The sequence below is a fragment of the Condylura cristata genome, unplaced genomic scaffold (genome assembly GCF_000260355.1).
Source record: "Condylura cristata isolate star-nosed mole 26May11 unplaced genomic scaffold, ConCri1.0 scaffold00025, whole genome shotgun sequence".
Taxonomy (NCBI): domain Eukaryota; kingdom Metazoa; phylum Chordata; class Mammalia; order Eulipotyphla; family Talpidae; genus Condylura; species Condylura cristata.
Window position 1 is genome coordinate 21,250,514 of NW_004567126.1, and position 24,882 is coordinate 21,275,395.

Consider the following 24,882-nt stretch of genomic DNA (forward strand, 5'->3'; position numbering starts at 1 on the left):
TACCACGGCTGAATGAGCGAGTAACAGCCACTGCAGGACAAGTGGGGTATCAGAGACCTGCATAGCTTGTTTTCTAGACATTCTGAGAAGAGGATTCTTGTAAATCAGAGCAGGCTTCTTTCTCTCTTCCCTTCCCTTACTTGGACTTCTTGCCTTCAGATTCAGCTGCTAAACCCCGCTGCCACTGGGAGTTTCAGGCTCCTGCCCCAAACCTCCCCAAGCTGCCCCTCATTGTCTGCTTTTGAACCCCATCCTTCTGGAATGAAGTTGGCAAACACTATATAATTATATTGGAAATCATAGGTTCCCAGAGACTAGGGAATAATTATGCTTAATAGGAATAAAATGAATTCCCAGTTGCCCTCTTTGGGGTGGATGACTGTGTGACCCTATATTTACCTTGTAATGATATGGCAATTACCATCTAATAATTACCCTACTGGCTGCCACCTGCCCAGCCATTAATTGGTTAATGGCCATCATGCCAGGCAGGGAATTGAGGAATATGCCTACTCCTTAATTTCCATAACTTAAAAATCTTTAGCAGATTGGTGGAGGCTCTTAGAAGCAGTCACATGGGGGCAGGAAGGAACAGTGTTGCCTATGAAAAGATCAGGGTTCTAGTGGGGAGTCTTTTCCCACCAGTCTTACCCAGAATGGTGACAGGTAGAAAATACCCAGGGGAGAAATCCACTGAGGTCAGAAGGACACTCCCCACTCTTTTCTTTGTGGCAGTGAAAGACCCCGAGATGCAAGTCATAATTAAAGTCTGGGTTAAATCCCAACCTCCACATGTATTACATCCCTTCTTTCTTTAGTCTGTTTATTGAGCACACAGCCCAGGGTACCCCCAGGCCCTGGGGCCCACATGTCTTCTCTTCTCTAACCTCTCCCTTGAGGCTGCATTTGCTGATTCTGTCTTGTGTGGTTCCCAGGATCTCAGTCTTGCTCTGGGAAGCAGATTAGGAGCCTTCTGAGGGGCAACATTTATAGCAATGATCTTTGTACTCTCTTTATGACAAGGCCAGAGCAGGCATTCAAGGTAAGTGTTAATGTTTAGCAAGACAAAGTGTAGAGGAAATGTGCTGAGCTGTGGGGGACCCTAGAGCTGGGCTCAGGCTTCAGCTTTGTCACTAATTAGCTGTGCGACCTTGGATACATCACTTACCTTCTCTAAGGATGTTTCTTTACATGAAAAATGGGAATAATGATTATCATATACAATACATAGGTGGCACTAATGTGACTCCTAGTATTATAATATGTGCTTTGTATTATTTGCATATCATTGTGTATACATGAGATAAATATATATGTGAAAATACCTATGCCGAATGTATGGAAAAACCAAAACTAGGGTAGGCACGCTCCTCTCCTCTTTCTTATGGGAGCAGAGGCATTAGGGGAGAGATATCCTAAGTAACTGTGATTAGGCTTTGTGGCTAATTTTTCTCTGACCGGTGAGTGACCCAATTCTCTGTTTCAATCTAGAGAATCACTGGCAATCATTCAAATCCCATTGGGGGAAAATTACATTGAAGGTGTTATGCAATACAACTTTCACACATGTTATTTCAATTCAACCTCATATCAACTCCGCAAGAAGAAAAATATTGTAAAAGGTGGAATGCACTGGCCAATTAAGGAGATGATTCTATTAAGGCTATTTGCAAGGGAGAGAATGCTCATTAATGAGGAATGTCTCATAGAAAAGTCAGAGCTCTAGGGCTCTGTAGGGGTAGATAAACAAGGGAAATATTAGTGGGTCTTATGGGAGTCATGAGTCAGGGTGTGTGTGGGGGCTCATCTCTGGGTATAGAAGAGCAGGCAGTGCTTTGAGGCTAGTCAGGCCTAGGAACACAAAATGGGGTCCATGAAAGTAGGTAGGAACGTCTTGCCCTTTGGGAGCAATGGGCTGAGATCATGACCAACCCTGTGGGTATCACCTTGATGCCTGTAGTTAGTGAAGAGAAGTGAAGAAACTTGTCCAACATCTCAGCAACAGGTTGAAGTGGGGTAGTCTCATCCCAGGCCTTCTGATGCCAAGGCTGTCATCTTGTAGCTAAAGTGGCCTTTTCTTCATTCAATACGCATCTGGACACTACAACTTGCCAGGAAGTGTTCTAGGTGCTGGAGACTTTTCAGGGGAGGAATGAAAGGACTCTGACTTCATTAGGGAGTTACAGGGAGTTACATTTGGCTGGAGTAGGAGATAGTGGGCAACTTGACAAGCAGGAAAGGAGGATGGGGATTTAACCTGAGATGCAGATTAAGTGCTACAAAGACAATAAGAGCAGGTGATGGGATGGCAAGGGACTTGGGTGGGAAAGGCCTGTCAGAGGGGTGCCAGCTGAGAACCAGCTATGCATGCAGCTCAGGGGTGTGGGTGTGAGGAGAGAATGTTCCAGGAAGAGGGGCCATCCAAGGCAAAGGCTCATGGGAATGAGCTTGGCTGGTCTGAGGAACAGTGGAGATCACCAAGGCATTGTGCATGATGGGGAGAGGGGTGCACCTGGCTAGGAGATTAGGAAAGCTGGGGACCTCCCTGGTTTTGATGAGGTGTTTGTGTTTTTGCCCCAAGTACAAGGGAAGAAGTGGTCAGCAAGACCACAGGAACCTTTGGTGTTGAGAAGCTTGCAGACGGTGTGAAAAGACAGGGGAGGGACCCTGTGGCCCACAGGCATTGGACCAGCCCGTTACCCTGTGCTGTCCAGGTACCGGCCACAGGCACTGATGTGCCAACCAGGCTGCTGCCCTGGGCGTGTTCCCTGCTGACTGGGATGATGGAAAGCACAGGTATCCATCCTGTTGCCCACAGACGGAGTCCCAGAGGTTGACCTTCCTTGGGGCCTTCACCACTGGCTTCTGTATCCCCTGGAGGAATGTCAAGCCTGCTTCCTCTGCCTTTTATTCTCCCTTGGCCACATGTGGTGGGTAGGACAGGGAATGTCACCCATCCCTGCCCTTAGAAAAAGGAGTCACTAGAGTTACATGGTGGGCCCAAGACCCTGCAGCTGGCTAATGACGTTAAACTGGACACCAGGTTTGTGATTACTGGGCTGAGGATCCTCCACCCTCTCCCACACCCACAATGGGTGACAGAGACTTTAAAGACAGGCTTACATATGGTGTCCAAGTGAGCCCTGAGGCCATTTAGGATAGCAAGTGGAACTAGGGGGTATTTAGTGGTCTCGGTATTTAGTGGTCTTTCAGGTCACTACCTAGGGTATCAGCTATGATCTATAGCCAGGCACTATTATCTGCTATTAGCACTGCCCTCTATTAGCAACTATTATCACTTACCAACTATTAGCTGCCATTAGCTACTATTATCACCTAGCTCCTATTATCCATTATTAGCTCCTCTTATCAACTATCTACTATTATCTACTATCAGCTTCTATTATCTCCAGCCATTAGCCAGTATCTTCCATTTGTTATCTGTGATCTACTATCAGCTCCTATCTATTATCTGCTCTGTGCTACAATCTATCAGCTACTTTTTATTCGGGACTATCTATAGTTACTACCATCTACCAGTTACTATTATTTAACATCCATCAGCTGTCACCCAGCTACCATTCTCCATCTGTCCTCTCTACCTGAGCCCACAACAGTAATTAATAGCCATCAGAAATCTCAAGCCAGAATTTTGCTGACGGAGGTCTCTCTGGGGTGAGAGCACCATGTCTGCCACATCCAAGTTTTGAGTGGCATGACTCCTGGTGGGCTCCTGTATGTGCCAGGAGGCCACAGGCCCTCTTTACCCTCCCAGCATCTTTATCTCACACATCCAAGGAACTCCTGGCTGCCAAGTCACAGATCCAGTGTCTTTGGCAGGAGGAGGCAAAGGTCCACTCAAGGGAGTAGGAGAGAGACGTAACTTTAGTGACAGGCATCTGGTTGACCAGTCAGAGCCTGCGTGAGGTAGAAAGAATGCCTGTCCCCTTGGGACTAAGACTTCAGGAATATGCTCACTGACAAGACAGATCAACATGGGCTGACTTGCCTGTCCCTCTCCCCAGGCACATGTGTGCCCAATGTACGCATGCTGACACAGACAGGCGTGGGGTGTGAGCTGAGAGGCGAGCTGGTGCGGATGGGCAGGAGGGGCAGCTCTGCTCTCTCAGGAGGCTGATGTCCTTGAGCAGGTGGACAGCTGGCTCTGCCTGTGAGGCTGGGCGCTGCTGAGTACAGGCTTGTGTCAGGAGGCAGATGGTGGCCTGGGAGGCCTGGGCGTGCAGTGAGCTTCCCCGGAGCTCTTGTCCTGTGACACTGACTAGTCGGTTCACCTTGAGGAATTCAGAGGGCACATGAACACATGAGGAGTAGGCTGCAGGGGCAGGGCATGACAGCACATTGGCAGGAGCTCATGGACTCATAAGGACCCCTCTGGGGGAGAAGGCTGCGCAGACAGTCATCAGGTGTCACAGCTGGGTGGTCATCAGAGAGCATCTAGAATGGGATCTTGCAAATTGCGGGTCATGACCCCTGAACAGAGTAAAATCAAATCCTGTCATGGGCTGTGACCAACATTTAAACCATGGATAAAATATGAAAATAGTAAGTTTGTTTTGTGGAAACAATGTCCATGTGTGAATTGGGTTGTCAAAGAAAGTTTCTTTCTTCCTGTGAATCATGGTGAACCATGATTCAAAACTCTTCACCTGGTCCAGTTTCTAATGTGGAGATCAGGCCAGTGAGGTAAAAGCCTGGGCCAGGGCAAGAATATGCCATTTGGCAAGGTGATGGCTAAGCCAGGGGCAGGAATGCGCCTCTCTCCCACTTCACTAGGGGAGGGGACCCTGGAGAGCAGAGGTAAGGAATCCTTTACTGAGAGGAGAACAAGACTGGAGGATTTCTGACTGGTCAGAGTGCTACGACTGCCAATACAGTGACCCAGAGTTATGCCTGCACCCCCGGCAGCTCTGTGCTTTACTCGCCATCCCGGAGACTGAGTCTTCAGGACCAGCGATGACTGTGGAGTCAGAACTTGGGTCAGCCATGCCACACACCATTCTTGAGTCTCAGTTTCTCTAAATGTGAGTGGAAATGCCTCCCCCAATGAGATTTTAATTTTAAGAATTTAAAAGTTAAAGAAAAATATAAGTATAATCCCAAGGACTTGAACACTGTATCTTCCCCACTCCCTCATGCTTTTCAGTGACTAAGGCTTCCATATTCATTATGTCATTGATTGTCTGTTTCAGCCAGCAAAGCTAATTCTTAGACAAATAGGTCAGTAAAGTAAATACATGTAGTATTTGCCTTTTCACAGGCACAGAGGCCTCCATCCCTCACCAAGACGGTGATGACATATAGAGATCCCAACAGGCAAATAGACCGAGAACCCACACCTTCCAGAAATTTCCAGTGCTTCTAGGTTACTGGCAGTGTATGCCCTCAGGCCTCGCTGAGAAGCTTAGAGGTTGAGCCTCTGTTTAAGGTAGTAACTGTCCTCTTCCTCCCCCCTCATTTCGACTTGTATTAAAACCACTGACCCTACAGATCCACTTCCTTGTCCCGAGGAACCAAGATGAATCTGGCCATGAGACCCATTATGAGAAACATGATGGAAATCTGAAAGAGCTTTAATGCTCTGGGGAAAAATATTGTTTTTTCCACATTTTGAAGAAGTGCTTCTATTATCTCCCGCAAGATAAATTCCAGCTATTTACCCACAGTTTCCTCTATGAAGAAAAGCATATGCATTCCCTGGGGGTGTCTTTCTTGCTTGATAACCTCATCACCAGATTGTAGACTTGTATATATCAAGATGCTTGTTACTGCACCTTCTCTCTCAGGTGTGAAGGTAGATGGATGAGGATGCGCTTCAGGTATGCAGAAGGCAGGCAGCCCAGGTCCTTGGCTTTCGATCCGCGGACACCCTGCCGGCTTGGCTCATGCTGTTCATTCTTCACAACTGGAAAGCCACACCCTGGTCCAGAAGCTACTTTGGCCCCCAGCCCTGTACTCAAGGGGACAGGCTAGAGACAGTGGCTCATATGGCTGACCCCAGAGTTTGGGGATCACAAGAGGAGGCCTGATTTTGTAGCATTAATACAAAATACAAATCTCCTCTCCCCTTCCCTCTCCAGCTCTATGAAACCACTGTTCTACATTAGATTTGCCTGCTCTTAATATGTTTGCATCTGCCCTGTCTTCTGGCTGGAAAGGCTACAAGCAGCCTTTCCTCATGCCCTATGCCCACCCTACCACCCCCTCTCTCTGTGGTAAGATTCTCTAGCCAGGACTCCTTTCTCTCTCGGCAGCTCAGCTCAATCTTCAAGTCTCTAAGTGACTGAAATAAAATCAAATTCTATTATTTTGTCGGCACAAAGAGGAGCCCAGCTGGTTCTCTATGTGGGCGAATTCTCAAAGCACAGTGTCCTGAGTTTGAAGATGCATCCTGACCTCCAGGGGCACTCAGTTCTGCAGTGGGGAGTTCTGCTCCCCCTCCTTAGATTTATGGAGGTATAATTTACATACCATAAAATTCACTCGTTTTTCTGTACAATTCAGTGATTTTTAGTGTACTTAGAGTTGTGCGACTACCACCACAATCTAATTCTAGAATATTTTTATTACCTCATAAAAGAAACCCTATACTCAGCCATCACCCTTCCAAACCTCCCTTCTCCTCTCTCCTTTCCTCTCCAGCTCTATGAAGACACTGTTCTACATTAGATTTGCCTGCTCTGGACAGTTTATTAAAATAGAGTCCTATTGATCCTGTGTGACTGACTTCTCTGATTTACATAATATTTTTGAGGTTTATCTATTACTATTATTATTGTTGTTGTTAGTTTTGCTTATCCATGCATCATCCCATGAGCCTTTGTGTTATTTCCACTTTTTGGCTGTTGTGAGCAAATATGCCATGTCTACTCACATACAAGTCTCTTTTCATTCCTCATGGATCAACACTGAGGAGTGAAATCAATGGGTTATTTACATGTTATTTCTTCAGCAAAACATTTTCAGAAAGCACCAAGTATGTTACAAACTGGCTGTACTATCTCACCAGTGGATTGTGCATCTTTTCACCAAAACTTGGTACTGTATGTCTTTTCGATGACAGTCACCCTAGCATGCATACAGTGCTATGTCATTGTGGTTTTTGATTTGCATTTCTGTAACTGCTAAGGATGCTGAGTATCTCTTTGTGCTTATGGACTATTCATTCATGTGTCTCCTGATCAAATTTGATGAAAGTTGTTTGCCCATTTTTGTATTAGATTGTTTGCCTTATACTGAGTTGGAGTAATTCTTTATGTATTCTGAAGTATTAATTTTATATTGCTGCTGTAACCAATTACCACAAATCTAGTGACATAAAATAACACAGTTTGTTATCTTGTACTTCTGTAGCCAGCCGTTGATCTGTTTCATTGCGTTAAAATCAAAGTGTTGGCGGTTGTAGGGATGAACCTGTTTCCTTGTCAAGATTACCTGCATTCCTTGACTTGTGGCCCCTCCCTCACCTCAAAATCAGCAACATTTTTCTGACCATGAACTGGAAAGATTCCCTGATTTTAAGGATTCATGTGATTAGGTTGAGCCCACCTGTGTAATCCAGGAGAATCTATCATCTTGAAGTCCTTACCTTGAATCACATCTGCAAAGTTTCTTTTGTCATGTGGGGTGATATAGTTAGATAGATAGATGATAGACAGATAGATGGGTAGGTAGATGATAGGTAGGTAGGTAGATAGATAATAGAAAGATAGATGATAGAAAGATAGATAGATAGAAAGATAGATAAATAGATAGATAGACAGACAGACAGACAGACAGACAGGCAGGCAGGCAGGAAGAGATAAAGCTATACAGGTGGGTAGCATTTGGCACTTAAACATCTTTGAGGGAATCAAAATTCTTCTTACCAGATAGGGACACAAGGCCCTTGCCAGATATAAGATTTATAAATATATTTACATATTTTCTTCCAATCTGTGGCTTAGCTTATTTTTCTTGGTATTCTCTAAAAGGGAGTCTGTTTTTCATTTTGATGAAGTTCAACTTATCAATTTTTTTCTTTTATCATTTGTGGCTTTGGTGTCATATCGAAGAAATCATTGCCTAAATTGAGGTCACAGTGATTTACTCCTATGACTTTCTCTAAGAGTTTTATAGACTTAGTTCTTACGGTTAGATCTATGATGGATTTTGAGTTAATTTTTGTTTTATGGTGTGTATAAAGGCTACAAATTCATCCCTTTCACATGGATATCCAATTGTTCCAGCACCATTTGTTGACGAGACTATTCTTTCGCAAATTTAATTGTCTAGGCATCTTTGCCAAAATCAATTGATCACAAATATGAGGTGAGATTCTAGACTCTCAGTTCTGTTCCATAAATCTACATCTGTTTTTGCAAATGCACCATACTCTTGATTTTTACAGCCATGTAGAACATTTTGAAATCCATAAGTGTAAATCCTCCATGTTTTTTTCAAGATTGATTTGACTATTCGGAGTCTATTGGATTATTGAATTTCCACATGAATTTGATAGCTTTGTGTCTCTGCTTTCTTTGTCTATCACTCATAGAGAACAATTTTGGATGTATTCTTCTTGTCCTTCACCCCAAATATGAAAGGTTCCCGGAGAACAGGACTCTATTCTTCACTGTAAACCTCCGGGGAGGCCTGTGAAGCCCCAGCCGTAGAGCTCATTGCCTGGCGGAGCAGAGATCCATCTGAGAGATGAAGAGATAGTTCAGGACTCAGAGAATCAGGTTCATATTTTTCATTTTGGGTTCCTCGTTCCCACCCCAAATTTAAAAACTGTTCTCATCAGCTAGCCCTTCACTCAGTTTTGAGTTATGTGTGTTATATACCATTGGCCCTGTGTGGGGCTGGGCTTATTCACTTGTTTAGTCATCATTTGTCAGATAATTGCTCCATGCTTGGGTTATGTCTTTTGCATTAGGGGATGATAGGAATAGGAAGCATGTGTGTTGGTGAAGTCAATGTACTTAGCCTTCTATAGAGGAAACAAGATGTAGTCCTACCAGATCTACACCGTGGGTCTATTTGCTTCAGACCATGGATTCTTACAAAGGCTAGAGAATTTGTTTTTGAGATGAGGGCTGTAAACTTGACTTGAGCAACCAGGCCTGCCCTCAATATTCTACTTTCCCTCTAGTTGTCAGAGGGCTTCAATTTGGGACAAAACTGGAAACCTCAGCTTGGGCTGAGAAAGCACACTGAACCTTCTGGCTTCTAGCTCCATTTTGGCCAGGAAGTGGTCCATCCTTTTCTTAGGCAGACAGTATTTAACAAGTGTATTTGATAGACACCTGGGGGATTAGGCTTCTCTAGGCCCTAATTTGTCTTCTGCCGTGTTATTTACTTCCTGCCCTCACATACTGAAAATTGAGCTTGAGGTAGAGAACGTGACTTTTTTCTGCTCTGCAAGGCTAATTATTAATCATCAGATCCCTAGGGTGGATATTGAAGACCACAAGTTCTCTTAGCAAATCCACCTTTTCTTCTCTAGCTATTTCCTAATGGTCCAGATTTATGCCTTACTGAAGGTGTCAAAGAGTCGCCTTCACCTCCTGCCATCTTGAATTTTGTTGACAAAATTCTGGGGTGCTAAAATCATGAATGCAGGGTAATGGTCTTAAGATAAAATGGTCATCACTTAACCAGCTGTTCTGCTACTGACCACCCAACCCAACACAGTGGAGCCCTCATCATTCTCTCTTTTTCTTGCCCAGTTCATGCTACTGTCACCACCTCATTCTATGAGGGTTACATACAGAAAACAGAGAACTAAGGGGAACGAACTTGAACAATGCACAAGATTGCTCACAGACTGTGACATCCAGAAGTGATGGAAGGCTTCAGACATAGCTCAACCCAGGAGCACAACACCATTTATACCTAAGACCTTTCCTTATCTCTGACCCACCACCTGTAGCTGTAGCTGTAGCTGTGGCTTCTCCACAGCCTGGGTTCTAACAGAGTTACAAGACAGTCATAGTTATCTTAAAATGTCAAAGGGCTTGTACTTGAAAAGCCTGAAATACTAATGATGCCTGGATCCTGTCTCTAGAGATTCTGATTTAGTTGGTCTGGAGTGTGCAGCTAAACTTGAGTATAAGAAGTACAGATCTAATGTGACTGGTGTTGAAAGGTAAAATTAAAACAGCATGGGAGGGACCTCCCTGGTGGCACAGCGGGTTAAATAAATCATAGTACTAAGAAGCTAAAGCCACTTCAGCACGAGTTCAATTCCCGCCCCAGAGGTGACCAACGGGGGGGCAGACCTCTCTGACCCACCTGCTGCTCCCCTCAGCAGTGTACTTCATCAGTTGGTTCTGCTCCCCCTCTGTCTCTGGTGAATCCTCTGGCCACCCCTATACCTCTGGCCTGTACCCCAGTTCTGTGTGCATAAATAAATAATCTTTAAAACAAAAACAGCACGGGATTTATTGCCACTGAAACTAAGTTACCATTGATAGAAAGATGCATCATAATCTTATGTGCTTCTAAGAAAGGAAAAGAAAGAGAAGATGCTGCCACTTAAACAATAACTCTTTACCAATGTCATCTGTACCCTGACTTCAGAGGAAAACAATGGGAAAGTACAGGAATAACTGCATCCCTGAAATATGGTGTGTCTCTAGGGAATTGTCCTTTTGAGTAGTCATCAAGGAAAGAATAATTCTATACAATTTTATACAGACTCCTTCAAAGTTACTTCATTCAAAACACCTGTGGAATGTTTTCCTGCTGCCTTAAGAATCCACTTTCTATTTTTACAAGAAAATCCTAGTGTGTTGCAAGCTCACGAAGATATTGGGGTCCACGTGACCAACCCCCAGTCAATTTAATTACAATTACACCTTGCTTTAGACTAAAAACAGTATTTTCCAGCCTTAATTCTCATTCTGTTTGCCATCCTTGGCTCTGGCGGGATTTGGGATGTTTCCAGTGAGCACTCCACCCTCTTAGGAAGATTTGCCACACATGAGACAATTTACAACATGTGACGGGTTATCCTGGCAGCGCCCGGGGAGGGAACTGCATCATGCACTAGATATTGGAACCACACCCATGTTGTGTCCCTGTGCTCATGCTGGTGTGCATATCCTGCCGTGTCAAGGCCAGTCACATGGGTGGACACCACTCCACAGCGGGGAGTTAGGAATGGGACTTTAGGGTACCTCAGATGATGTCCACAGACACTTACTGTCCCCCCTTCCAGTATAGGGTGCCCCATTGTTTCGAGCAGGCAGGGAGAGAACCTCAAGTAAAGGACAGGTTGCAACCCCCTCGGAGGAAAGTCAGTATGTAACCTCCTGCTTTGCAGGGAGAGAAATCAGATTCAAAGAGAGTGGTGACTGGCCTGCATCACAGCAGAGTGGAGTGAAGGCCAGAGCAGCGAGGGGGCTCCTGCCTCGTGGGCAGGGTGCTCCCCACTGGCCTCCTCTCTTCTTGACACCTCAGAGCATTTGGGGGGCTGCTTTGGCTAGAAAGCAGGCGGTGGGCTCAGCCAGCCAGCTCATCCAAGCTGCTCAGAGCAGTGGCAGGACAAGGCACCATGCAGGAGAGAGGGCGCCAGAGCCCTGGCACTGGCTCTCCGGGCAGCCATTCCAGTCATGCACCCCGTTGTTTGTGTACAAGCGAGGAGACCCGCTGACTCGGTGGCCGAGGGGTTTCTGTGCTGGTGCTTTATGCAAACTCACCGCTTGCAGGTGGGCGCTCACGAGGGTTTCTCCTGGAAGTGTGGAAGGGCACAGGGAGAGCGGAGTTCTCTGAGAGGGGCCATGCACGCGGGCTGACGGCCTCCCCCACCTCCTTTGGTGTTCCCTGAGCGCCTGCTGACTCTAGCTGGCGTCTCCCTTCTCCCACTGTTGCTGTCTTCATCGTCGTCATCATCACCCATGTCTTCATCGTCATCTTCATCACCCTTGTCTTCATCGCACAGAGACATATTGCCTTAACGATTGTAAAGAGACACCTTTGTTGGCATTTTCCACAAGCTTCCAGCTGGTGCTGGTACCCTGGGACCATGTCTGGCTTGGGTCAGGCAGTCATTCCCCGCTGTGATCTCTAGACCAGCAGCACCAGCGTCATCTGTTAGAAATGCAAATTCTCCGCGTCCCACAGAACGAGAGGTCCAGCAGCCTGTGGACTGAGCCTTCCTGTTGTTCCATCACAAGCTACGTGGCACCAATGTTTTTCAGGCTGGCTCAACGTCAGAGTGACCTCATGAGTTTTTACAACGGCTGGAGTTCCCTCTACCACCTATTCACTCTAGACCTCTGGGCTTGGTTGGGCAAATATATTTTAACAATGCTTGCCAAGTATTCTTCTTCTTCTTTTCTTGAAAAGATTTATTTATTTATGCATGCAGAACTAGGATATGAGCCAGAGGTGCAGGGGTAGTGATAGGAATCACCAGAGACAGAGTGGGGAGCAGAACAGGGAGATGGATGAAGTACACTGCTGACGGGAGCAGCAGGTGAGACAGGAGAGGTCTGCTGCGCCATGTGGGTCACCCCCCTGGCCAGGGATCAAACTCGTGCTGCAGTGGCTATGGGTAACTTTGTAGTGCTGTGCCACCAGGGAGGACCTGCTTTCCAAGTCTTCTAACACAGGGATGGTGGAAGCTCAGGAGCTAGTCTGACAGGTCCTCTGAAAGAGCTTCAGAGAAAGAAGGTGGCTTGGCAGGGGCTCACGGCCCTGAGCCCCCCGGAAGTTGCAGTGTTGGGTGTGTGGTTCCGTGACTCCTAACAGGCACTGCCGCCAGTGGGTGCTTTTATGATTTTGATTCAGCTTTAACTATTTAAAAGCGAGCCACATACCTGTGTGTCCTGTGGGGGTCGCTGCCCTTGCTATGATGCTTTGAACTATGTGCTCTTCAGCCCTTCCTTCCCACCTGAGGAACTCCCTGGTGGGGGTGGGCATTGTTTCTACTGGAGCATTGACCTGCCTCCGGGCTTTCTCGAACCTTCAGTGAGGTTGGAGAAGCGGGGCCTGCAAGGAACATGTGTTGGCAATTCAACTTAAGTTCCCCAAGGCCATCTCCCTCAGTGTGCCAGGCTGCCACTGCCTCCCTGTTTCTCCAGTGGAGGCTCTGAGGCTGGGAGAGGCCCACTCTGCCCTCACCTGCCCTCAGCGTGTCCTAGGATGTCACGGCCTTTTTCTGGGCCAACATACCTGTCTAAGCAGTCCTTCCTAGGGGCAGCTGAAGGATGGGGGGACAGCACACAGATGCAACACTCAGTTGACTGAAGTTCAGAATCAAGATTGTTCCCACGCTGTTTCTGTTCAGATTTAAAATGCGTTGTTGATTGTCTTCCTCCAAGGAAAGTTGGTTAAAATGCGTTGTTGATTGTCTTCCTCCAAGGAAAGCTGGTTAGGCTTCATTGTACTGGATTTACTGTAATTAAAGTGGCCCTCTGAGCTGGCCCTGGGAGCAGGGGTGGTGGCTTGTGTCAGAGAGAAACCAACATGGGAAGCATCAGCATTTATCACGAGCTTCAGTAAATGAGTTCCTATGGCCTGAGTGTGTGTGTGAGTGCATGTGAGTGTGTGTGTGTGTGTGTGTGTGTGTGTGTGTGAGCAGCAGCCGGGGCACCAGGGGGCAGTTACTATGTCTGTCCACCTGCCCTCACTAATGTTTGGTGCCCGCGCCATGAAGGCAGCTGGCTTCCTGGCACCTGCTGCCTGGCAGATGGGCCTTGACCTTTGTAACAACTAGCACGGTGTTAGGTAAACAAGACCCCCTGCCCCTTCCACTCTCCTGCTCCTGCTGCCAGTGAGCTCTGTTTTGACAGGCTTGGGCCAGGGAGGCTGGGAGAGTTGATAGCAGGGGAAGAAGAGAGAGCACCTGCCGAACTGGGGCGGGAGGCAGATGGCAGCTAGAAATAGGACCTCTCACCCCCACCAGATTCGGCCTGCCCCAGGAAGCAAGGAGCCTCCTCCCCACCACCCTCTGAGGAGGCAGCAGGAAGATGGGGCAGGCTGGGCAGGGGACAGGCCAGTGGCTCCGTTCCACAGCCACCTTCTCCACCTTGTGAGTGTGAAAGCAGCAACCAGCTGTGTCCTGATGGCAGGGCCCAGCTGCGTGCAGGAGGGCCCGGCCCAGTCCCGAGCCCCCATTAGTCTGATGGATGATTCTAGTGCTGCTAATACAGTTAGGGCAGGCAGTAGCCTGGGGTCTGGGAGCTCAGAGGCGGCGATACAGGCTCCGCTGTAATCACATTTTCCTGCACACGAAGGGGCCCAGATTACCCACCCAGGAGCCCAGAGGACATTAGTTAAAGTCATTTAGAAATATTTTTTTTTGTATCAAGCATTTCTTACCTTGTTATTATTATTATTTTACATAATCAGTTTGCTGCCCAGAGCACACACAGAAAGGAGCGGCTGTAAGAGTGGATAATGGAAGCCTGGCCAAGGCAGGCTGGCTCCCCCAAGCCCGGAGCCTGGGGGTTGCCCCAACTCTGTGGGTAGGACGGGTCGCCCCACTTCTCCTGGCTGGTAAACCACTAGCTTTCTTTCATTTCCCACACGTGAATGATCGTTTGTTTTTAACAAGCTTTTTATTTTGGGTTGCTTTAGTTTAAACAAAAGTTACGAGGGTAGTATAGAGAATTATCACGTACCGGCGCGTCCAGTTCCCCTCTGTTAACCTCCGCCCTGGCATGTCCAGTTCCCCTCTGTTAACCTCCGCCCTGGCATGTCCAGTTCCCCTCTGTTAACCTCCGCCCTGGCATGTCCAGTTCCTCTCTGTTAACCTCCGCCTTTACTGCGGTTTCCTTGCCACATCCCGTATCAACACACTATTCATAACTCAAGTCCATACTTGATTTAGGTTTCCTTCCTTTTTAACCTAATGTCCGATTTTTGTCCAGGGTCTCTTACTGCCCAGCCCCCCCCCCCCCCCAGGCCCTGGCAAGCACTAATCTCCTTTCTGTGTTTCTGAGTTTGCATATTCTGGAGATTCCCCATCAATAGAATCACTCAAGATGATGAGATCCCGTGCCTGTCTGGCTAAGCCGGCCTCTCTGCCATGTGCTTGAATAGCTTTGATTCTCAAAGTAGACTCGAGGGCCAGAGCTAAGCCTGAACTGTGGCATCAAAGCCCAAAGACTCCCAAACCAGGGCTTTTGCTGCCTCATGTCCCCAGTCGTTTACTTGTTCGGCATCCTCGTGGTGTTGGGGACAGAGAGGAGAATAAGACCGCAGTGGGTCCGACGGTCGTCATCTGTCAGTCATATCAGAAGCTGGGACGTCTCTGTCCTTGCTTGTCCCTGGTCTAGACCGACCTCACCAGACAGGCACACCCACACGTTTCCAGGCTTTGCTCAAATCTGTTCTTTTAGTTTGTTTGTTTTGTTTTTCCTCAACGTAAGACCCTACATCCTTTCAGTAGCAACCCGGCTCACTCTGACCCCTGACTTCATCTCCTACTGTTCTCTCCTTGGGTGCTCTGATTCACCTTCTCTGACCTCCACCCCTTTTTAATATCCTTCCACCTGCTATTTGCTTCTGCCTGGGGCCTGCTTACTCCAAACACCTGCTTCCTGCAAATATGGCCTCCCTCCGTGACTTCAGATCGTAGTGCAGGCAGCTTCTCAAAAGGGCCTCTGACCGTCTCATGTAAAATAGCAACCTCCCCTGAACTTCCTTATTCTTCTTCCCTGTTTTATCTTCTCTCTTGCACTTATCACCTCCTGATATCCTGTATGTTTTACCTTTAAATTTGTTATTGCTCTCCTTCCATAAACCCAGCCAGGGAAGGGATTTTTTTTTTGTTATACTTCTTGCTATATCCTCAATATTCATAAATGTATTTGGCATATAATATAGGCTCAACATTTTCATATGAATAATAAATTCTCTCTCAATCCTTTATCTCTTCTAATCAGCCTTGTTTTACTGTGAGATGTGAGGGCATGATACAGGAAGACTTTTGCTTTTGGACCCCAGGAGATAAAAGTAATGCCGTTTGGAAGGGAGAAAGTTCAGGAAGATACAGACTGTTTTCTGCTCAGTCATTCATTCATCAAGTGCATTAACCTTTGTGATATGAAGGCTCCATGAGATTGTTAAATAAAATTAAAAATAACATGTTCATCTATAGTCAATAAATAGCCCTGAGTACCTATTAATCGACTTACCACGCTGGGCGCTGAAGACAAAGTAGCGAATAAGAGATGCTTTCTGCCTTTTGCAAGTTTACAGGCCATTGTGGGAGATGAACATTGAACAAATGACTACACAAATAACTTTTAAGTTATAATCTGTAATATAAGTGCTGGAGAAAGAGTCTAAAGTGTGTTGAGAGGCGGCTTACAAGTTGGGAAATTAACCTAGTCTGGGGTCAGGGGTGGTAAGGGAGCGCTTCTTGGAATCAGAGCTCTTCACAGTTGAATTTGCAGCTGAATTTCCTTTCACTGAAGGGTTTAAATGGAGTCCAAAAGACTGGATGGGGTGTTGCCAAGTACACTGAGCACTGGGTAGGGAGAGTGGGAGCTTCCTGTTAAAAAAAAAATCTAGAATCCAGTTGATTTCCTGGTAGAATATGAACGAGGCAGTCTCAAGTTTCCTCCTGGAGGAGAATTAATTTTACCTTAAAGATTTATTTGTTTATGCATACAGAGCTGGGGTACAGGCTAGAGGTAGAGGTGCAGGGGTAGTGAGAGGGTTCACCAGAGACAGAGTGGGGAGCAGAACAGGACGACTGATGAAGTACACTGTTGAGGGCAGCAGTGGGCGGGTCAGGAGAGGTCTGCGGCGCCATGTGGGTCACCTCCGGTGGGGGGATTGAACTCATGCTGCAGTGGCTTTAGCTCTTCAGTGCTGTGCGCCACCAGGGAGGGCTCCTGGTGCTTGTTTTAATGGCACATGTAGGACCCAGAACTAGAGTCGGTGGGCATGTGAGGATATTGGAGGGAATTATGAACTATCACCCCAATAATGATGCACCCTCATCTCAGTGCGCATGGTGAAATCACTGCTGTGCCTGCCTACCTTGCTCAATGGAAGCCAACCCTGACCTGGGTAAGCAAGGTCAGTCTGGACTTGTTACCCAGAGTCTACAAGAATGGAATTAAGGCATAGAGATGGCGAGGTTCTGGGCTTCATACTCCACGATCTTCAGTTTAGAAACCAAAATTCACCTTGTGTTTTCCTCTATGCATTAGTTAGCTACTGCTCTACGAATATTGTGTCAGCCCACAGTTGTGGTGGCCTAAAACAATTATTTCTCATCTGTCCTGCGCTGCAGGTCAGCTGGCCCGCGGCGCATAATGGGCTTGGCTGGGTGGCCTCGCTGCAGACCTGGGCTGCTGGAGCAGCACTCGCTGTCCTCTCCCTTCTGCCTCTTACCTCCCTCCTGGTATTGTGGGTGATCTAGAGCTCGTTCTTTTTTATAATGAAATTATAGGTGCAAGACCTCTTAATGAAGGCTTAGGCTTAAAACTGGCCCACTGTCTCTTCTGCTCCATTATATGCCCAAAGGAACTCACACTCATAACCCCAAAGTCAGGAGAGGTATTGCAAAGACATGGACAAGGCATGTGGATACAGTGAGGGGTGAGAGATTGGGGCAAAAAATGTAATCACCCCATACCATTTGTTCTTCTGTTTATTTGCTCGTTAATTTGTCTCTTCATTCAGGGCCAAACAATTTGCTTTTCAAGTTGTTGCGTGTACAAAGGTGAAGAATACAGTGTTTACAAACTGACAGTTTTAACATGGGGTGTGACAGGAGAGGCAAGCACAGAAAAGCTTGATATCATATTTTCCAGAACCAAGAAAATGAGAGCATTTGAGTGAATCTGATTTCCAAATGAACCGAGAGATTATCAATAAGGGAATAAAATCAAAGCTGGAATAATTTCTGCATTTAGCCCAGCTTGTATCTAAACTCATGAAACCAGTTAGTGGTTTTGTTAATGCCTACTTCTTTTCCATTGCTAGAGCAAAAAACTTTGAAAAACCTGTGTTCGTTGTAAAGCAAAGTGTGGGGAGAAAGATCAGAGTCACTTATCTAAGGACTGCTTAGCCATGTGTCTTGAAGGAAAGAATGCTCTGGGAAGTGTCAGGATAATTGCAGGCATGGTGCAGTTTCTGGGGGCTGAAGGCCACCATTGCCTGACCCTTGGCACCAGGTATGATATAGACTCTTTGTCTGTGACACATCCTGGTAAGGATCCCACCTGGGGTGAGTGGCAGGAGGCTCAGAGCAGACTGTGCAGGGTGACCAACTCCTTGATTGAATGGTGAGTATAAAAAGGTGACCAGCACAAGCTCCCAGGACACAACCATGGACCTTGGATGCAAGGCCTTGGATGGGATTGCATAGGGTGAAATTCCACAAGCAGCAATACTTCTTTTAAATTAAGTGTGCTGACCTTTTATATATCTGTATAACTCTGGGGTTACATTTTTATTCCTCCAGGTGTGCACACATTTCACTTACCCTCCACCCAACTGCTTGTGTTAATGCCCTACTTCCACTCTCTCCCCTCCCCCCTTTTCCTCTGGTAACCAGTATATTTTTCACTAAGTCTAAGATTTATTTTTGTCATGCTTTGCTAATATGTTTTTTGGTCATTTATATTCCACAGATAAGTGAAACTATCAGATTTCTTTCACTCTCTGACTCACTTCACTTAGCATCATCACCTCAAGGCCGATCCATTTTGTTCTAAAACACACTATTTATCTTTTTTACAGCTGAGTAGTATTCCACTTCTGAAAAATACTCCAGAAAATTTTTTGAATGAGTCATTTGCTGCAAACCCACCCGATCCTCCTACAATATGTTCTGTTAACAAGGGACGCTTAGAATTGCTAGAAACCTTTTAGTATGTGTTGGGTGGAGAGACCATCTTGGCAAGTTTGAGAAAGGATCACATTTGTCCATAATAAAGCAGCACTGAGAGATTTGGAAGTTAGAGTGAGAAAGTACATGGGAGGTCAGAATGGCGGGGTACCAAGTGATGGGAGGAGCGAGAAAGAGGGGACTTGGGGTACAGAGAAAGAATTAGGGAAGTGTTAGAAAGCTTCAGTGGGATGTGTCTTCCGTTTTTGGCTTGCACTCCTTAATCAGCTTCTTATCCTTTGGGGGACATTCATGGTGCCTCCTCTACCTTCCTCTCTCCTTGAATGGACACATATCCTCCATCCAGGACATGCTGGGAACTGACTTACTAGTCCTAGCTGAATCCCATTCAGACAGGAAGAATGAATTTTCCTCTTCCTACAGCAGTCCGAGATCTCAGAATTCCCAGGTCACTCACAATTTAAAATATTTCTTTTGTTTGTCAGCAAAAGTAAAACCCAATTGGTTGAATGTGCATGGAGATTTCAGGCTCAGAAAAAAATGATTCTAGACTCCCTGCTTCTAGATCACTACAGGAATAAATGAAGACCCAGAACTAACTTGCTTGTCCGAGGACACAAACACCCAAGCTACCAGAAATTTGATCTTGTAAGGGCTGCATGAGATGCTTGAGCGTTCCCATGGGGACAGCTGCTCTTTTATTATGAATCCTGGGCCTTGGGGAGCAGTTATCCAAGAAGCCTAGACATCTGCAGAAGTGTCGGCTTTTATGCTGGTCCAAAAATGTGACCCAAAACTTTTGGGTAGAGCGGCTAGTGAGAGGTTTGTTTTTAGGGTCGGAATTGCAATTCTTGTCTTACAAGCTGCTCTGGCAGTGGCTAAGAGTAATCAAAAATGCCTTGGGTATGTTGTTGGCAAAATAGATTTTCATGATTGGCCCAGGGATATGGCACCAACGGTAGTAGGCAGCACGGAGAATGACTGACTTTAGAGACTGCCGTATCTGCGTGTGATTCTTGGCTCCATGGCTTACTTGCTATGAACCTAGGCTATCCTTTAAGTCCTGTTTCTTCCTTTGTAAAATGGGGACCACCGCTATGTATTGATGTTTGCTCAGTGAGCTAGGGTTGGCTATCTTCAGTAACAAAGCCCACCAAATCTCAAGGATTTAACACAATAAATGTTTATTTCTCACCCATGTCATGGTCTAATATCGCTTAGTATTGGAGCTTGGCTCCATGCAGTCATTCAGGGGCCCTGGGGTCTTTCATTCAGCGGGTGCAATTTCCTAGAGCTTGGAGACCTTCTCTGGACCTTCTGTAGTGGGTAGACAGATGAAGGAGTGGAGAAAGAAGAAAGGACTGCACAGGAGGCATATTTATGGACAGATTAGGGGGTGGTACAGGTGATTTTCCTCTGCCTTCCAGGGTCGCATACGTGGCCACGCCTAATACAAGCAAGGCTGAGCAGTGACTAACTGGGTGCTTAAGAGCAGGATTCCTGATTTGGCAAACACGTTGGTGCCTGCCAGTCCTGCGCTGTAGGGTTATAATGAGGTGAGGATGTAATGAAAATAAAAAACAATCCACAACCAAAAAAAAAAAAAAAAAACCACTAACGATCACGTCTAGGAGGGCAGAGTTCACTAAATGTCCGTTGTGATAGCATTGTTTATACATGAAAGTAAATTTTGAATGCCAGACTAACAACCTAGAAAGGACGTTCCAGTTTGTTAGAAGCAGGCCACCTTGCCTCTTTGCCCTTGGCTCTTCAGGAATTCCGGTTACTCGGCCATGAGGGATTCAAGTGCCCCAGACTCGCTGGTGCTCGACAGCTGGGTATCTTTCCAAGGGCCTTCAGCGCTCTCTCTCAGTGCGGTAAATACATCTGGCATTCCCCATTCTGGAAACACAAGCAACTAGTCAATTGAAAAAGGCGTCTGCTGATGGTAGCATGACAAGCAATATCCATAACTGCTTGTAATCTCCTGCCGACATCCGCCTGCTCCCATCCAGCCCCACTGAGCACAAAGGGGCTCCTATTATCTCTGGTGCCTTCTGTTGCCAAAAATGCAGATGAACCCTGACCTGATACTCCACTCAACATGCCCTTGGAGCAAAGGGCCCTCTCCAAGTATTCGCCCTGCCAGCGCAGCAGATGAGGGGACCGTGGGGAGTGGCCTTGCGGAGGCAGGCAGCTGCAGCTTTGTGCAAGACAGTACTGGTCTGGCTTTGGAAACTGCCCGTCTCAGACTCGTTAGCTCCGTGGCCTTGGAAGAACCACTTCAGCTCTCCTGCCTCAGTTTCCTTGTTGGCATGACTAGCTTAAGCATAAGCCTTGCTTAATCTGTGTCACAGGAGATGTTGGGGCTCAAACAATGTATCTTAGATGTGCTTTGTGAAAAATGCCCTAGCGGGGGTGTGAGCTGGGAACGTGATCCCAGGCAGTGAGACTGGGGTGCATCCCTCCCTCAGTGACTCTGCTGTAATGGCTGCGTTGGGCCAGCTTGGCAGCAGGAGCAAGAACGCAGACTCCTGGCCTGGTTGGGACTAGTGATTCTCCCTTTGACTGCACAAGATCCATGAGAAACAGCGAGTCACCCACCCGAGGCCACGAGGACCCAGCCCCACTGGCCTGTGCCAACACCATGGCTGGTCGTCTCTGAATCCGCACGCACACGCTTTCTTCCAGACTGTGTCGCCTTCGCGCTCTAGGGTAACCCCTCCACCAGGCCTTCCATGTCCAAGATGCTGAGGCTCAGAGGCATTGAGTCATTTGTCTGAAGCTCTATGGCCTGATTCAAAGCCATATCTTCTCCCCCCACCCCACAGATAGTCCACCTCTCTGTACCCAGCCACACAACCAAGAGAAAAGCTTTATCTTCTACCAAACTAGCCATGGACAGATGCATGTGCTGACCCTCTGGCTAAGAGAATGGGAGCAGTTCTCTGTGTCCCTACAGCGGCTCGCTTGGTGAAGTGCCCTCCAGTGGTTTTAAGATGGATATGGAAGGCGTGCGCTGACAGGGAGCTGTGAAAGCCGGAAGTGTTGCCGAGTTCCAACTGGCTGCTGTACCCATCGGGTGGGCTTTGCGTGCCGAAGGGGAGGCATGGACAAAGTGAGAGGCAGGACCAAGCGGCTTTCCACCGTTCTGTTCAACATCATGAACAATTCAGTGGGTAGCCCTGGCCCTTTTTCCCAGGGAGCTAAGGACACAAATGGGGCCCCCGGCAAAGGGGTCTCTTTGAGAGCCAGCAGGTGGGATGGGAAGCTCTGCTCTGAAGGACCTGGGGCAGCGGGGTAGAGACCAGTGCTGACAAGCCTGCCCTTTTGCAGAAGGGCTGGGTAGACCGTGGCCCCAGGGACTCAGGGGTCTTCTGTTGCAGGTGTGAGGAGGCTCAGGTGAGGCGTCCTGTGTGGGGCAGAGGCAGAAGCAGTGATAGCAGAGAAGACCCAGACCCTCCCCTCCTGGCATGGGGAAGAATCCAGCTCTGAGAACACATAGTGGGCAGAGCTGGAGGAATCCGAGGGCTTTGGTGAATGTGCAGGAGCTGCAGAAACTTCACCTGGGTTCATGAGCCACAGTGTGAAGGCCTAGCCTGAGCAGATGGCAACTTGGTGGGTGTGGGGGGGATGGCCTGCAGGAATGGAGCCAGCATGGGCATTTGTTGAGGGGTGGCTACCTGGGAAGATAAACTTACAGGCAGGGCGTACGTTGTGGCAGTGAGACATCACCCCTGAGCCTACTGCAGGACTGGGCTTTCAGAGTACCCTGGCCAAAGGAGGTGTAACCCACCCATTGAGAGTCCACCAAGGAGCGGCCCATGCAAGGCTCTGTGTAGGGGTCTCCCTGCTTCGCCCTGGCCCTTGGACCCCTTTGGGTGGAGTGTGGCCAGTGTGTTGCAGGTCTCGGCCCCTGCACAGCCTGCCTGGTCCTGCAGGGCTCCCAGCTCCGGCCCACCTCCCTGATGAATGTGACCTGCTACCCAACCCCATCAGCCACCAGGCAGAGGAGGTCAGGCCCAGTGCCTGCAGACAGTGGCCTTATCGGCTACTACTAGCGAGGGTATAAGCAGAGGATTGGATGGTATCATTCTAATTTACACGGGATTTTGTTTCTTTCCAGGTACTTAGCATGTGGATATAGGTGATATCAAAGGCAGAGCATTATACAATAAGTAGGCTTAACCTCCATCTCACCCCCTCTCATCCTTCTGTCTCTTCATTGAGGCCACGAGGAGCTGCAGCTGGGGTTGCCATAGTGACCAATTAGGATTACTGAGATGTTCTTGCAGAGAAAAAGGGAGTATCGATTTAGTGTTGACAGTGGGGTATCAGGGGATGAGGGGAGTCCAGGGGTGTTGAGCATTATAGGGGCACAGTGTGTCACCCCTGAGGCCATCCTGGCATCCTGCGGCTTTGGGGCTGCACTTCGGACATGGTGGAGACCATGGGCAGGTGTGAGGGTGTGTGAGGAGCAGGAGGGACGCTGGCCCCAGCAGGCACAGTGACTCCCATGGGAAGTGGAGCTGCTCAGTTCACTTAGTGGGGGGCTTTGGGGTTTAGATACTCACCCCGGCCACAAACTCCTTATGGTCTCTTAACAAGTACTTCCAGGCGCCATCACCCTGTCCCATGCAGGGGTACACGGCATGGGCCCAGTCTTTAGGGGCTCTGACTGGACCAACTACTTGGTATCATCATGTGCAAAGTCAGCTCCCTCTGACGATTCCTGTTAGGAACCCTGAAGCCAAGAGCGCACCCGGGACCCCGAAGCCTCCAGGTGACAGGGACTCAGGGCTGTGGACTGTGGCTGTGGACAAGCACACAGTATCAGAGTGAGCCACCCCTCCGTGGACAAAGCGCAATGTGAGCTACTGAAAGGGGAGGTTGTGCAGATTAGAACTTAGTGGGAGACACATGTGGGAACTGTAAGTGCCCAAGGTTGACTGGGGTGGGGTGGGGGGGTGACTTGGGATGGGCAAGTGGCATTAGGTGAGTAGGAAGAGTGGAACAGGGGGGTCTGGACAGAGGGAGGAATTTAGGAATTATGGGGAATTCTGGACCGAGGAAGGGAAAGGGCGGAGTCTGTGGACAGAGGAGTAGGAGGCAGAGAGAGAGGCAGAGGCGAAAGGTGTGGGAGGCAAAGGAGAGGACTCTGGGGGGAATTTCCAGAGGAGCAGGAAGATGCCTGCAGTCTGGAGGGTAGAAGAGCCTCACATTCCACTAGAGAGGAACTTTCCCCTTTCTTCATTCTCAAATTCAGAGAAATAGAATCTTCTAAAGTTCCTTGGAGGGAACGAGGAATTAATCTGCAGTGGCCTCATCCCCAGGGAGTAAGGGGGGCGGTCCTGGCTCTTCTGTTTGCTATAGCCTGGCTAGCGGGGTGACCTCTGGCACAGGCCTCCCCTGTACCCCCACCTTGACACCAGACTTTGAGAAACCAGGGCTCAGCTAACCAACTTCCTATTCCTCTGGGCATCCCACACCACGTCTTCCCTCTGCTTCCCAACTGCACCCCACCATGGACCCCAGCCAGGGCTTGTCATTAGCGAACAGCAGGGAAAGATGACCCAGGAAAAACAGCTTCTTCCCCTCCCCACCTCCACCCCCTGCCTCTGCAGGATTTAATAACTGCCCTCCTTAAAGATCAGGAGACATGATTAATTCTGACTTGAGGATTATTAAAATGCTTCCACCAAGCATCTGGCATTAAAAGTTTTAAATCAATTAATCTGTTGTTTGGGAAAGAGCGCCTAGTTAGCACAGCTGCGAGCGGACATTAGAGTTGCTGGTGGGTGGGGAGACCGGCCTGGGACCAGGGCTCTAAGCCCTCCTCCTGGCTCTTCAAAGGTGTCTCTCACCCAAGTTAAGAGGTGTTCGTGGCTCAGATTTCCAAGAGTCACCCCCTGCCATAGAGTCAGAAAAACACAGAAAGTCCAGTTCAGCTTGAATTTCTGACAATGATACTTAAAAAAAAAAAAAAAACAAAACATGTAAGTATGTTTCATGCATTACTTGGGGCACACTGACATTACAAAGTTATTGTCTCTATTGTTTGT